Source organism: Monodon monoceros, unplaced genomic scaffold (assembly GCF_005190385.1).
Source record: "Monodon monoceros isolate NGI ecotype Baffin Bay Population unplaced genomic scaffold, NGI_Narwhal_1 Super_Scaffold_16, whole genome shotgun sequence".
In the NCBI taxonomy this organism is placed as follows: Eukaryota; Metazoa; Chordata; class Mammalia; order Artiodactyla; family Monodontidae; genus Monodon; species Monodon monoceros.
The window spans coordinates 37,887,850-37,904,348 of record NW_021703772.1 but is presented as its reverse complement, the minus strand read 5'-3'; the positions used below and the strand labels follow the sequence as shown (position 1 = coordinate 37,904,348).

Here is a 16,499-nt window from a genome sequence, read left to right as displayed (position 1 = left end):
CTGTCCTCACCACCAGGGCAAGTACATGACGCAGGCTGACCAGTCAGAGTTCTTTTTAGAAATTGATTTGGATCCTGGGAGGAGAGCAAGGGTGACCTCTCTCTAAGACACTGAGTAAAGGCACGTTTCACCGTCTTCCTCTTGCCCTTCTCTAACTGGAAGACAGTAGACATCCCATTCTGCCTAACAACGCCTCACACAAAACTACCTTTTCTTGCTTTTTTCCAGCAGAAAAGCATTGCTGCCATCACAAGCATCAACTTCTAGGAAACACTACCTTACTGCCCTGAAATAGCATGAAATCTAAGGCAGCCAGTGGCTAGTGTAAGCAAGCACATTGATAGAAAAACAACCAACCAAAATCACTCTCTTGACTGAAAATAAAGACACAATCACCATCACAAATAAAAAGGCAGAGCTGGCTGATCTGTAAAAGCTCCCATGCCTAAGATAAAGAAGTGATGACTATTTTCTCATCACTGCCAAGTGAGCCTGGCTTTGCTTATGAATAGAGATCATTTCATTTTCCTCCCACTTTTTTCGTGGCCCAATTATCTTCCACATTACTAGGTTATCTAGATAATCACCATTACCTCCTGTTTGCTGACTGATTCATATACTTTTCCATGAAAACCCATAAAGAAGCAAAGAAAAATCCAGGGTGCCAGATATGATGTAAATACCACCAGGACTTCATTCAAAGGCTCTAAAACCATGCAGAGATACAGATTTTCACTAAGGTTGGATGGCTCCCCAAACAGATTTCAATAGGGGAACACATTAGTGTTCTTTAATACAGAAAATATTAGTGTCATTCCAGCCCCCCAAACTTCAAGTGACTCAACCAGAGAAAGTCTAGTACTTGCTTAAATGACATAATAGACTCTCCTGCAGAGAGGCAGCAAAAGTATCACACTCGACTCTGCACCTCAGAGATACTTGAAATTGTTGTGTAAAACAATTGAGAAATTAAGCAACAGGAAAACAGGCAGATAACAAGTCCAGAGAGCGTATTTTCCACTTTGGGACAGAGCAATAATGGTTCTGAATCATTCACCTGCTCTTCCTCTAGGTGCACCCTTGAGACTTTTATCCTTTGAGGTAATAAACATATGATAGGGTTATTTAACCACTGTGGGGTCCAGTTTTTTCATCTGTTAAATGAGCAGGTTGGATGGCTTGGGTTTGGGGGTTTTTCTAACATCTTTATTGGAGTGTAATTGCTTTACAATGGTGTGTTCGTTTCTGCTGTATAACAAAGTGAATCAGCTATATGTATACATATATCTCCATATCCCCTCCCTCTTGCGTCTCCCTCCCACCCTCCCTATCCCACCCCTCTAGGTGGTCACAAAGCACTGAGCTGATCTCCCTGTGCTATGCGGCTGCCTCCCACTAGCTATCTATTTTACATTTCGTTGGCTTAGGGGTTTTTTTTGAGGTTTGTTTTGTTTTGTTTTTTAGGTCTTTTCCACATCTAAAGAGTCTACAGTTCAACTCAAAACACATTTCCCACAGAGTTTCCAGAAAAACATCTGAGTAATTGTCCCCAAAGGAAAAAAATATTTAGCAACAAAGCCCTCCACTCCTAGACTAAAATATTCCCTCTGCTTCCTATGGATGGATAAAATAAGATTAGCAATAGCATGAGGGTTTAGGTTATAAATAAGAAAATTTACAGGCAGAGTTAAAACACGAGAATGAGAAGGAAAGGATCATTCTTGAGATCAGGACACCAGAAGAGGAAGGATTCTTATTTGCTTGGGATACTTTAAAAGAGATCCTGTAAAATGGCAGAGACATGGAAAGATTATCCTATAAATGAAAACATAAAAAAGACATTTGAATAGAAGGAACGAAAAATGTTTACTGAGATGATCCTTCTCCAACACTCCTTCCCCTGAAAAATTCCCCAGAGCAGGAGTCTCTGCCTTCTTTCTGAGGCCACTATCCCAGTCCTCGTGTTCACCCTCCATCCTCCAGGGGTGTCTAAAATACCAGTGGGACTCACTGCTATTCCCGGCCACCTTTCTTGAACTCAGCTATACCACACCCCTTCACTCTGCACACATGGTACAGGGCATTTGAGAGCCAAAGTGGACTATTTTCCTGCATTTTCCCATCTTCACACCCTTGCTCAAGCTGATCAGTTTACTTTGAGAACTTTTCTTTTAACTGCTCCCAAGCCAATAACCACAGTTCAGTAGCCAGCTTCTCCATGAAATCACCTGGGACCCATCCCACAGTACACTCCCACCTCCCACATGAATCTGTCACATACGGAAGGAAGCTTGCACTTCTGAAACTTAAAAAAGAAATGATGAGAAGTTAAACATTGGGTGTCCAAGGAATAAAATGAAAAAAAAAGTTTCCTGAAGCCCTTTTAGACGTCCCAGTACAGGGGGGCCCATAAAGTCACTTTTTAAAAGTGTACAGTTCTGGGCTTCCCTGGTGGCGCAGTGGTTGAGAGTCCGCCTGCCGATGCAGGGGACACGGGTTCGTGCCCCGGTCCGGGAAGATCCCACATGCCGCGGAGCAGCTGGGCTCGTGAGCCATGGCCGCTGAGCCTGCGCGTCCGGAGCCTGTGCTCCACAATGGGAGAGGCCACAACAGTGAGAGGCCCGCGTACTGCAAAAAATAAATAAAGTGTACAGTTCTGTGGCATTAAGTACATCCACGCTGCTTTACAACCATCACTACCATCTGTCTCCAAAACGTGACATTTTTGCTTAAACTAGTTTGAGAGGGATTTCTGTCACTTGCATCCAACAAAATCCTGACTAATAAATAAATGCAGAGTATAGAGTGATAAATACAAGAAATTCACAAAGGATATGAGGGGTTTTTTTAAAAACAATGAATAAAACAAAATTTTCTGGCACTGTGAAAGCAAATGGGACCCTGATTATTCTTGAAAATAATCAGAGTCTGGGAAGACCAGAAGACAATTAACCAAATGGATCATGTAGTGTAAATCGCTAAAAAGAAGATTCTTTACTTTTATATATGTAATAGGAGAAAGCACTAACACAAAAAGGAAGCTTGCATCTCATCTCCCAAGGGAAGATATTCTACAGAGGAAATTAGAATCAGGCCAAACAGACAAATCTCCTAAGGCAGGGAAAAGCCTTAGAGAATATGGAAGGAAGGAACGAAAGAGAGTAAAAGCTTAGCAGAAAAGACTCCCTTTATTTTAACAAGCTTTAGAAAGCTGCCCTGTTTATTGTCCTTACCTACACAAATAATTGTGTAGGTAAGAAACAGGAGGAATATTCCAGGAGCACTTTTCTTCATGTCAGCAGAAAAGTCAGTGCCGTATAAATTACTTTGAAATTAATGTACTTGTACAAGATACTTGTTTTCTTTTCTAGTCTTAAACTGTGACATACTTAAAGCATACGAAAAAATTTAGATAATTACAGACCTACTAACCAGTTTAAGAAGTGAAACATGACATCCTTGTACCTACTAACCAGTTTAAGAAGTGAAACATAACAGATGTTAAGTAAAGCCCCACACCCATCACCCATCTTCCACTCCACAGTAAACCACTACCCTGATATCGGTAGTCATCAATCCCATACGTGTTTTAAAATATTTACTGGGTGTGTTTATAACCATGAACAACATAATGTTTTAAAGGTTTATGTGGAGCCACAGTATCCATATTCTCCTGAAGCTTGCCTTTTCCGTTCAATATAATGTTTTGGAGATTTACTTACGTTGGTGCTCATAGTTCTACTTAATCCATTTTTACACCTGTATAGTATTCCACTGCATGAAAAATAACCACTCTATTTCTCCATTTCAGTTAGGTTTGTTTCCAGTTTGTCTGTTTTTCATTACAAACAGTGCTGTGGTGAACACTCTTGTACTTGTTTCCTTAAACACAGATGCAAGGGTTTCCTATGGGTATAGACCCAGGAATGGAATCACTAGGTTGTAGGGTGTACACAGCTTCAACTTGACCATCTCCAAATTACTCTCCAAATGGTTGTAACACTTTACACTCCCAGAAGCAGTATTGTGAGAGTTTCTGTGTACCTACAGCCTCTCCAACATTTGTTATTTTCAGATTTTAATTCTTGTAAATCTGATGGTTATGTCTATTTGTATGCTTCCACTTATTACTTATACAACAAATGCACGCTTCCCCTTATTACTTATAAAACAAACAAGTTTTTGAATTCCAAAAAAACTTTTAAAGAAAAAAGTGTGATGAACGAATAAATCTATGACTCTACAAATGTGTAAGCAAGCCCCCCAAAGTGGGAGATGCACCTCCACATGTGTAATAGACTGCATGTAGGAAAAGAATTTTCTATCTGTATTTATGAAATATTGGCTTCTGAGATATTGATTACAACTAGAGAAAGGATCCTGGTCCCTTAAACTGCTCCCTGAGCACATTCTGCATTCTAGAAGGCAACTCATGTCCTAGGCTTCAACAGGCAGAGTACAAGAACCACCACCACCACCGTCATTGCTCTGAGGGAAGTGGTTCTCCATGGCTTAAATCCTGACCATAGTTTAAAGAGAATTAAGGGGGAGAAAAAACTGAACAAATGAAAAAGGAAGGAGAACAAACAGGAAAATCAGTTTCAATACACTGTACGCACAATTGGCATTTTCCTCCTTATAAACTTATTAATTTTAATCTGAAACACTATATATATAAAGTTGCATAATCTTTCGGGTATTAAAACCAAAATCTGTAAATCAACTCTAGTCCAATTAAAAACAAAACAAAACAAAACAAATTCTACTTTTCTGAGCTGATCCCAAAGGGCAGTTCTGGAAAAGGAGCAGAATGAGATGGTCTTGAGATGAGTTCTTCAGAACCTAAGATAATAATTCACAATTTTCATAGCAGTCTAGCTACTTAGCAAGCATAATGAGAACTTTCTACAGTTTAGGTCCCCAAAATTCTGTGATATACAGCATAGAGAAATGGTTTATGAGTTGGGCCTTGGAAGCCAGGTGACCTGAGTTCAAATCTCAGCCCTGCTGCATATTAACCATGACCTTGGATAAATTATTTAGCATCTTTTCTCATTTGTAAGGTGAGGATAATAATAGTATCTACCTTGTAATAGTTGTTAGAGAATTAGAAGTTAGAATAGGAATTGGCACCTAAGTGGGCAAAAAAAGAAAAAAATTAGTTATTATATTCTAGTCTCATTTTTTAAATTAAAAAAAAAGTTATCTATTAAGAGTAGATATCTAAGGGCTTCCGTGGTGGCACAGTGGTTGAGAGTCCGCCTGCCGATGCAGGGGACACGGGTTCGTACCGAGGTCCGGGAAGATCCCACATGCCGCGGAGCAGCTGGGCCCGTGAGCCATGGCCGCTGAGCCTGCGCGTCCGGAGCCTGTGCTCCACAACAGGAGAGCCCAAAACAGTGAGAGGCCCACGTACCGCAAAAAAAAAAAAAAAAAATAGATACCTAAGAACCAAATCACTTTGCTGTACAGCAGAAATTAACAGAATATTGTAAATCAACTATACTTATTTTTTTTTTAAAAAGTAGATATCTAAGGAGTAGTCTTTTGTGCCTGTTTTGGACATTTGAGTTTCTAATGTTTACAGGATTACCTGGGTGATGAATTTGGGGTCATTTTTCTTTTCTTCATTATGCTTTTCTGTACTTAAAAAACTAACACCTGATTTTTTTTTTTTTAAGCCTCAAAGAATTTTCAAATACAAACTCAATTTTCTTTTTAGGAAAAGGAGTCAAGGGCTAGTAATAAGTAGAAACGTTGATTGTTTTAAAAGTGCCTCTTATCTAATTATATCTGTTCCTACCCGATGCCACATGAGGTCAGTTACTATCCTTTCCTGGTATAGGATTGTTATAGCTCACAGGCTTCAAAACAAATGTGAAGTTTATCATGGCTATAGATGGTGCCTTCCTGTTTGCAAGAAACAACAGTTCTCAATCTTGCCTAGATTCTTCTGACACAAAAGAGGATTACATAGCCAGAGCTTTTTATGTGTGTGGTGGGGAGGGAGCGAGGGACGGAAGAGAGGTGACCTTGGGCTTTGGATTTACTATGACCGGCTTATGTGCTGGATGATAACCACCTTTGGGGATCCAAGGAACCAAAGGCTTGAACAGAAAGTACTTGTGAGGAAACCTTCAGTATCAAATTTGATGCCACATCTCTTAATTTTTCTTTTGATATCCAAGTATAAACTATGAAATCATTCAGCCCAATTCCTATATGGTTAATAATTTGAAACTAAGTAAATAAAAGGAATGTTCAATTAATCTTATGTTTTCCAGTGCATTGCCTTTAAAAATAAATCTGGTTTGGGGGAATTTGATTCCCAAGGAAGGGTAATTTGCTGCAAGGACTGGAATTTTGACCCCAAACCAGACCTAATAATCTGGCATTTATAAAAATATGATTTCTGCCTTGGGATTTAAAAAGAGGTATCGGTTAGAAATTACTGTGCTTACCTTAAAAGTAATTTGCAACCCAAACATTCTCTTCTAGGCCTATGAACCAGTTCTCCCAACATAAACTCTGAGGAAAAACACTTTCAGTTACCTAAAAACAGCAATTCCTCCCTTCTGGCTATGTTAAACTCTTTCTCCTATCCTCCATGCCTCATAGAAGAAAACTTTTATGGCTTCCCCTGCAGAATTAGCTTATTGTACAAATCAATGACATAGCTTCAATAACTCTTTAATAACTTTTCTATGTTTTTCAAGACAAAAATGATCAGTGTTCTTCATTATAGTAAACCCATTTACAAGCTGTTGTGTAGCTTATAAATTCCTTGGTAAGAGACCAGCTATATATATTTTAGAATAGACTGTTACGGCTAGAGGGTATTTTAGAGTTGATCCAACTGGGCTGCACATTTGAATCCCCTGCAGAACTTTTAGAAATACCGATGCTGGGCGTACCCCACAGCAATTAAATCAGAGTCTCTATGGATGAGGCTGGGGTGTATTTTTTTTAGGCACTCCTCAGGTGATCCTGATGCATAGTGAGGGTCAGGTATCACAGATGTGATCCAACCACCTCATTCTACAGGTCAGGAAGTTGAGGCCCAGAGCTGTGAAGTGACATTCCTAAAGTCACATAGGTAATTAGCCCATAATAACGTGGGAGTTAGAATCCATGTCTTCAGATTCTTCTCTATTACATTACTTTCTTTCATAACTCTATTTCTCCTTATGAAATTAGATCTCAGAGTCTGATTTTAAAAAGGGATCCCAATTTGGACCCAATTCCCTGAGAGCTTCCAGTGACCAGCTACACAATAGTCAGTCTAACTGTGGCCTGGACGCCCAGCCATTGGCTACTGTTATAACAACCACATCACCATGTGAGCTGGAAAACGCCCACTGCTGCCATCTTCACCAGGAAGCAGCAGCGTAATTGGCAATCTATTTTAATGGTTTTCTTTATTGCTTCCATCAACCCCTGTCCTGATACTTCTCCTTAAAAGAAATAATAACAACCGCCTCTAAAAAACTTCATTTGGTGGTAAACTGAATTTCTAGGGTAGGGATGAACTAAAAGCTTTCATGTAAAGAAATGGCTTCGGGGCAACTTCTTGAAAAAGAAATTATTTGCTAATGGGCGGTCTGAAGCTTTGCTTTCAGGAAGAGCTGACATGGGACTGCAAAAATAGTGTATGGAGCTAGAATGGGCCAAGCTCCTCAAGAGCTGGGTGTCATGTGGCATCACTGGTCCGTTTCCAGATTCTGGAAAGGGATACGCACAATGACCCTACCTGGGGTTTCATGAATAGCTCCCGATTCACACAACTTAAGGTGTGAAAACCCCTGGAAAGCAGTCTCCTCTGCTTGTCCTGCCTGATATCACCATGTGCATGTCCCAATCCTGCTTACCTATTAAAAATAACCAAGAAAGGGCTCCCCTGGTGGCGCAATGGTTGAGAGTCCACCTGCCGATGCATGGGACACAGGTTAGTGCCCCGGTCCGCGAAGATCCCACATGCGGTGGAGCGGCTAGGCCCGTGAGCCACGACCGCTAAGCCTGTGTGTCCGGAGGCTGTGCTCCGCAACGGGAGAGGCCACAACAGTGAGAGGCCCGTGTACCGCAAAAAAAAAAACCAAGAAAATGTTTTTGTTTTAACCAAAAGTTATCCTCTTGGGGCAGGAAGAAAAAGACAGGTGACCTGTGAGAAAGAGGAGTCAGAACCACGGCAGAGTAGAACGAGAACTGGCCCAGGGGTCCGAAGACCTCAGTTCCAGCCCTGCTCCTGCCACTTACTGGTGGCATATGTTGGGGCAAGTCCATTTCATTCTTTTCTTTTTGGCTGCGTTCGGTCTTCGTTGCTGCATCTGGGCTTTCTCTAGTTGTGGCAAGCGGGGGCTACACTTCGTTGTGTTGCATGGGCTTCTCATTGCGGTGGCTTCTCTTGTTGCAGAGCATGGACTCAAGCAATGTGGGCTTCAGTAGTTGCAGCGCATGGGCTTAGATGCTCCGCGGCATGTGGGATCTTCCTGGACCAGGGCTCGAACCCGTGTCCCCTGCAATGGCAGGCGGATTCTTAACCACTACACCACCAGGGAAGTCCCGGAGCAAGTCCATTTCTAGTGGCTTATTTTACTCATGGGCAAAGCTGGGATCACACCTGATGGGTTGGTTATGAAGACCAAGCAGATAAATTAACAGATAATTTATATTTTAAGAAATCCTTATAGAAGAATCTAGCCCAGAGAGGAACCAAGATGGCGGAGTAGAAGGACGTGCTCTCACTCCCTTTTGCAAGAACACCAGAATCACAACTAGCTGCTGGACAACCATCGACAGGAAGACATTGGACCTCACCAAAAAAGATACCTGACATCCAAAGACAAAGGAGAAGCCACAATGAGATGGTAGGAGGGGCGCAATCACAGTAAAATCAAATCCCATAATTGGTGGGTGGGTGACTCACAGACTGGAGAACACTTATACCACAGAAGTCCACCCACTGGAGTGAAGGTTCTGAGCCCCACGTCAGGCTTCCCAACCTGGGGGTCTGGCAACGGGAGGAGGAATTCCTAGAGAATCAGACTTTGAAGCCTAGTGGGAATTGATTGCAGGACTTTGACAGGACTAGGGGAAACAGAGACTCCACTCTTGGAGGGCACACACAAAGTGGTGTGTGCATCGGGACCCAGGGGAAGGAGCAGTGACCACAGGGGAGACTGAACCAGACCCACCTGCTAGTGTTGGAGGGTGTCCTGCAGAGGAAGGGGGTGGCTGTGGCTCACCGTGGGGACAAGGACACTGGCAAAAGTTCTGGGAAGTACCCCTTGGTGTGAGCCCTCCCAGAGTCTGCCATTAGCCCCAGCAAAGAGCCCAGGTAGGCTCCAGTGTTGGGTTGCCTCAGGCCAAACAACCAACACAGAGGGAACCCAGCCCCACCCAACAGCAGTCAAGTGGATTAAACTTTTACTGAGCTCTGCCCACCAGGGCAACAGTCAGCTCTACCCACCACCAGTCCCTCCCATTAGGAAACTTACACAAGCCTCTTAGAGAGCCTCATCCACCAGAGGGCAGACAGCAGAAGCAAGAAGAACAACAATCCTGCAGCCTGTGGAACAAAAACCACATTCACAGAAAGACAGACAAGATGAAAAGGCAGAGGACTATGTACCAGATGAAGGAACAGGATAAAATCCCAGAAAAGCAAGTAAATAAAGTGGAGATAGGCAACCTTCCAGAAAAAGAATTCAGAATAATGATAGTGAAGATGATCCAGGACCTCGGAAAAAGAATGGAGGCAAAGATCGAGAAGATGCAAGAAATGTTTAACAAAGACCTAGAAGAATAAAAGAACAAAAAAACAGATATGAATAATACAATAACTGAAATGAAAACTACACTAGAAGGAATCAATAGCAGAATAACTGAGGCAGAAGAACGGATAAGTGACCTGGAAGACAGAATGGTGGAATTCACTGCTGCAGAACAGAATGAAGAAAAAAGAATGAAAAGAAATGAAGACAGCCTAAGAGACCTCTGGGACAACATTAAAGGCAACAATATTCACATTATAGGGGTCCCAGAAGGAGAAGAGAGAAAGGACCCGAGAAAATATTTGAAGAGATTATAGTCGAAAACTTCCCTAACATGGGAAAGGAAATAGCCACCCAAGTCCAGGAGGCGCAGCAAGTCCCGTACAGGATAAACCCAAGGAGAAACACGCCGGGACACATAGTAATCAAATTGACAAAAATTAAAGACAAAGAAAAATTATTGAAAGCAGCAAGGGAAAAACGACAAATAACATACAAGGGAACTCCCATAAGGTTAACAGCTGATTTCTCAGCAGAAACTCTACAAGCCAGAAGAGAGTGGCATGATATACTTAAAGTAATGAAAGGGAAGAAACTACAACCAAAATTACTCTACCTGACAAGGATCTCATTCAGATTCAATGGAGAAATCAAAAGCTTTACAGACAAGCAAAAGCTAAGAGAATTCGGCACCACCAAACCAGCTCTACAACAAATGCTAAAGGAACTTCTCTAAGTTGGAAACACAAAAGAAGAAAAGGACCTCCAAAAACAAACCCAAAACAATTAAGAAAATGGTCACAGGAACATACATATCGATAATTACCTTAAACGTGAATGGATTAAATGCTCCAACCAAAAGACACAGGCTTGCTGAATGGATACAAAAACCAGACCCATATATATGCTGTCTACAAGAGACCCACTTCAGACCTAGGGACACAAACAGACTGAAAGTAAGGGGATGGAAAAAGATATTCCATGCAAATGGAAAACAAAAGAAAGCTGGAGTAGCAATACTCATATCAGATAAAATAGACTTTAAAATAAAGAATGTTACAAGAGACAAGGAAGGACACTACACAATGATCAGGGGATCAATCCAAGAAGAAGATATAACAATTATAAATATATATGCACCCAACGTAGGAGCACCTCAATACATAAGGTGACTGCTAACAGCTACAAAAGAGGAAATTGACAGTAACACCATACTAATGGGGGACTTTAACACCTCACTCACACCACTGAACAGATCATCCAAAATGAAAATAAATAAGGAAACAGAAGCTTTAAATGACACAACAGACCAGATAGATTTAATTGATGTTTATAGGACATTCCATCCAAAAACAGCAGATTACACTTTCTTCTCAGGTGCGCACGGAACCTTCTCCAGGATAGATCACACCTTGGGTCTCAGATCAAGCCTCAGTAAATTTAAGAAAACTGAAATCATATCAAGCATCTTTTCTGACCACAACGCTATGAGATTAGAAATGAATTACAGGGAAAGGAACGTAAGAAACACAAACACATGAAGGCTAAACAATACGTTACTAAATAACCAAGAGATCACTGAAGAAATCAAAGAGGAAGTCAAAAAACACCTAGAGACAAATGACAATGAAACCATGATGATCCAAAACCTATGGGATGCAGCAAAAGCAGTTCTAAGAGCGAAGTTTATAGCTATACAAGCCTACCTCAAGAAACAAGAAAAATCTCAAGTAAACAATCTAACCTTATACCTAAAGGAACTAGAGAAAGGAGAACAAACAAAACCCTAAGTTAGCAGAAGGAAAGAAATCATAAACATCAGAGCAGAAATAAATGAAATAGAAACAAAGAAAACAGTAGCAAAGATCAATAAAACGAAAGGCTGGTTCTTTGAGAAGATAAAGAAAATTGATAAACCATTAGCCACACTCATCAAGAAAAAGAAGGAGAGGACTCATATCAATTAAATTAGAAATGAAAAAAGGAGAAGTTACAACAGACACTGAAGAAATACAAAGTATCCTAAGAGACTACTACAAGCAACTCTATGCCAATAAAATGGACAACCTGGAAGAAATGGACAAATTCTTAGAAAGGCACAACCTGCCAAGACTGAACCAGGAAGAAACAGAAAATATGAACAGACCAAGCACAAGTAATGAAATTGAAACTGTGATTAAAACTCTTCCAACAAACAAAAGTCCAGGACCAGATGGCTCCACAGGTGAATTCTATCAAACATTTAGAGAAGAGCTAACACCCACCCTTCTCAAAATCCCAAAAAATTGCAGAGGAAGGAAAACTCCCAAACTCATTCTATGAGCCCACCATCACTCTGATACCAAAACCAGACAAGAATACTACAGAAAAAGAAAATTACAGACCAATATCACTGATGAATATATATGCAAAAATCCTCAACAAAATTAATACTAGCGAACAGAATCCAACAGCACATTAAAAGGATCATACACCATGATCAAGTGGGATTTATCCCAGGGATGCATGGATTCTTCAATATACGCAAATCAATCAATGTGATACACCATATTAAAAAATTGAAGAAGAAAAACCATATGATCATCTCAATAGATGCAGAGAAAGCTTCTGACAAAATTCAACACCCATTTATGATAAAAACTCTCCAGAAAGTGGGCAAAGAGGAAAACTACGTCAACATAATAAAGGCCATATACAACAAACCCACAGCAAACATCATTCTCAATGGTGAAAAACTGAAAGCATTTCCACTAATACGAGGAACAAGATAAGGATGTCCACTCTCACCAGTATTATTCAACATAGTTTTGGAAGTCCTAGTCATGGCAATCAGAGAAGAAAAAGAAATAAAAGGAATACAAATTGGAAAAGAAGAAGTAAAACTGTCACTGTTTGCAGATGACATGATACATAGAGAATCCTAAAAATGCCACCAGAAAACTTATAGAGCTAATCAATGAATTTGGTAAAGTTGCAGGATACAAGATTAATGCACAGAAATCTCTTGCATTCCTATACACTAATGATGAAAAATCTGAAAGAGAAATTATGGAAACACTCCCATTTACCATTGCAACAAAAAGAATAAAATACCTAGGAATAAACTTACCTAGGGAAACAAAAGACCTGCCTGCAGAAAACTATAAGACACTGATGAAAGAAATTAAAGATGGTACCAACAGATGGAGAGATATACTATGTTCTTGGATTGGCAGAATCAATATTGTGAAAATGACTCTACTACCCAAAGCAATCTACAGATTCAATGCAATCCCTATCAAATTACCAATGGCATTTTTTTTACAGAACTAGAACAAATCATCTCAAAATTTGTACGGAGACACAAAAGACCGCAAATAGCCAAAGCAGTCTTGGAGGAGAAAAACGGGGCTGGAGGAATCAGACTCCCTGACTTCAGACTATACTACAAAGCTACAGTAATCAAGACAGTATGGTACTGGCACAAAAAGAGAAACATAGATCAATGGAACAAGATAGAAAGCCCAGAGATAAACCCATGCACCCATGGTCAGCTAATCTATGACAAAGGAGACAAAGATATACGATAGAGAAGAGACGGTCTCTTCAATAAGTGGTGCTGGGAAAACTGGACAGCTACATGTAAAAGAATGAAATTAGAACACTCCCTAACACCATACACAAAAACAAACTCAAAATGGATTCGAGACCTAAATGTAAGACCAGACACTATAAAACTCTTAGAGGAAAACCTAGGCAGAACAGTCTTTGACATAAATCACAGCAAGATCTTTTTTGACCCACCTCCTAGAGAAATGGAAATAAAAACAAAAATAAACAAATGGGACCTAATGAAACTTCAAAGCTTTTGCACAACAAAGGAAACCATAAACAAGATGAAAAGACAACCCTCAGAATGGGAGAAAATATTTGCAAACGAATCAACGGACAAAGGATTAATCTCCAAAATATATAAACAGCTCATGCAGCTCAATATTAAAGAAACAAAGAACCCCATCCAAAAACGGGCAGAAGACCTAAATAGATATTTCTCCAAAGAAGACATACAGATGGCCAAGAAGCACATGAAAAGCTGCTCAACATCACTAATTAGAGAAATGCAGATCAAAACTACAATGAGGTATCACCTCACACCAGTTAGAATGGGCATCATCAGAAAATCTGCAAACAACAAATGCTGGAGAGGGTGTGGAGAACAGGGAACCCTCTTGCACTGTTGGTGGGAATGTAAATTGATACAGCCACTATGGAGAACAGTATGGAGGTTCCTTAAAAAACTAAAAATAGAATTACCATATGATCCAGCAATCCCACTGCTGGGCATATACCCAGAGAAAACCATAATTCAAAAAGACACATGCACCCTAATGTTCACTGCAGCACTATTTACAAGAGCCAGGTCATGGAAGCAACCTAAATGCCCACAGACAGACAAGCGGATAAAGGAGTTGTGGTACATATATACAATGGAATATTACTCAGCCATAAAAAGGAACGAAACTGAGTCATTTGTTGAGACGTGGATGGATCTAGAGACTGTCATACAGAGTGAAGTAATTTGAAAGAGAAAAACAAATATCGTATATTAACGCATGTATGTGGAACCTAGACAAATGGTACAGATGAACCGGTTTGCAGGGCAAAAGTTGAGACACAGATGTAGAGAACAAACGTATGGACACCAAGGGGGGAAAACCGTGGTGGGGTGGGGATGGTTGTGTGATGAATTGGGCAATTGGGATTGACATGTATACGCTGATGTGTATAAAATTGATGACTAATAAGAATCTGCAGTATAAAAAAACAAACAAACAGAAAAAACCAACTAATACTAAACTTTCTTTGGGTTATTTGTATGGAAATATGTTAATATAAATGTTTCAGACATTACATGAAATTTCTAAAAATCTTATATGTTCTGGTATAATGTCTTAAGTCATAATTCTAGTTATTACTTTAAAATGTATATATCATAAACAACTAAATTTCCTTGTCAATTGCATTATTATGAACTTTCATCAGATCTTTAACCGTGGTCATTTTTAAGTCTTTGGTCATTTACAGACAGTTCTGGGTGTACTCTGATGCCTTTGCAAAAATGTTCCTATAAAAGGGTTTCATCATCAAGGAATTCATGGAAAAGGCTCTGACAAGTACAGTTTTTTGGTAGCTGACTCTACTGCTGAACTGAGTGAATAAGCATTTTCAGAACTCTGATGGAAAACTGATGAATTCATAAAAGTGCTAATGAAAGATCAAGATGAAAAAAATTAATTACATGGGACTGAGTGAACTCATGAGGATGATTATAATTTTTGTGACTTTCTGTTTGAATTTGAAAAAAAATCCCACAAGGACTCAGAGGCAAAAAATATACAAATCAATTTTCACTGCAAAGTAAAGGAGCTATTACAGTGGAGGACTACTGGACTGAATGTCAATATTATGATATAGAAAAAATATATATATATATGTGTCATCTTGGGCATGTTACTTAACTTCTTGTCTCATACGTAAAATGGGATAGTAGTAGTATTGTTGGGAAATTATGTGAGATAGTATATGTAATGTAGAGCACTTAGAATGGTACATGGTTCAACCAAAAATTAAAAAAAAGAAGAAGAAATCCTTATAGAACTGCACATAAGGGCTTCCCTGGTGGCACAGTGGTTGAGAGTCCGCCTGCCGATGCAGGGGATGCAGGTTCATGCCCCAGTCTGGGAGGATCTCACATGCCGTGGGGCGGCTGGGCCCCGTGAGCCATGGCCGCTGAGCCTGCGCGTCCGGAGCCTGTGCTCCACAACAGGAGAGGCTACGACAGTGAGAGGCTCGCGTACCGCCAAAAAAAAAAAAAAGAATTGCACATAAATGTAAGTGTTACTGGGAAGAGCAAAGGAAATGAAAAGAGACTTACATCAGCAGATAAAAAGATAAAACATTCAGGAGTACTAAATTCCTAAAAAAAGGATTTGACTATAGAACACGAAATGTCAAAAATATTAGTCCTTCTTCTGTTAAAACAAACTCTACAAGTAATATAGGCTCATGTGCAGAGACTAGAAAAATGCACATGAGAACATTTTCAGTGAATTAAGATTATCCATAATCAAACCTCCCAGAGATGATGCTATGAAATTTTGGAATTCATTTTTTTATACTTCCTCCTGTCTGTGTATATATAAAAATAAAAAATTTTCCCCAAACTGAGTTGTAATAACTCTAGCTAATTAAGTCCTTTAAAAGCATAGAGGAAGTTTCAAGACCTAATGAATTAAATAATAACTAGTTTCTCCTTTTGATTACCATGTAATTAAAATATATGAAAAATACAGAGCACAGAAACACTGAAGGATAACATTTATAAAGCACTTATATTGTGCCAGGCACACACCTAAAGTCCATACACAAATTAACCCTTTTGGTTCTCACAATAGCTCCATGAAGTGGGTACAATTATTGTCCTGAAAGCAAGGCCCAGTGAAGTTAAGCAACTTGACCCAAGGTCACACAGTAGGTAAAATGCTAAACTGGGATTAGAACCTAGGCAGTAGGGCTCCAGAGTCCACGTTCTTAACCACTTTGCTATGCTGCCTCTCAAATAGAGATACAATATTGTCACTGTAGATACAATATTATCATGATTAGAAAAAAAAACTCCCTTATGCTTATCTATAACTTGGCAGCAAATGATATATAAAATAGGGATTGCTAAGCTAATCATAAAACTGT

General features: G+C 39.8%; 1 protein-coding gene across 2 annotated transcripts in view; it reads right to left on the bottom strand.

Moving 5' to 3' along the window:
* The window catches only part of ANKRD44 (ankyrin repeat domain 44), a 325,912-nt gene that overhangs the window by 232,038 nt on the left and 77,375 nt on the right, over positions 1-16,499 (bottom strand). The gene's annotated exons all lie outside the window — the stretch shown is intronic.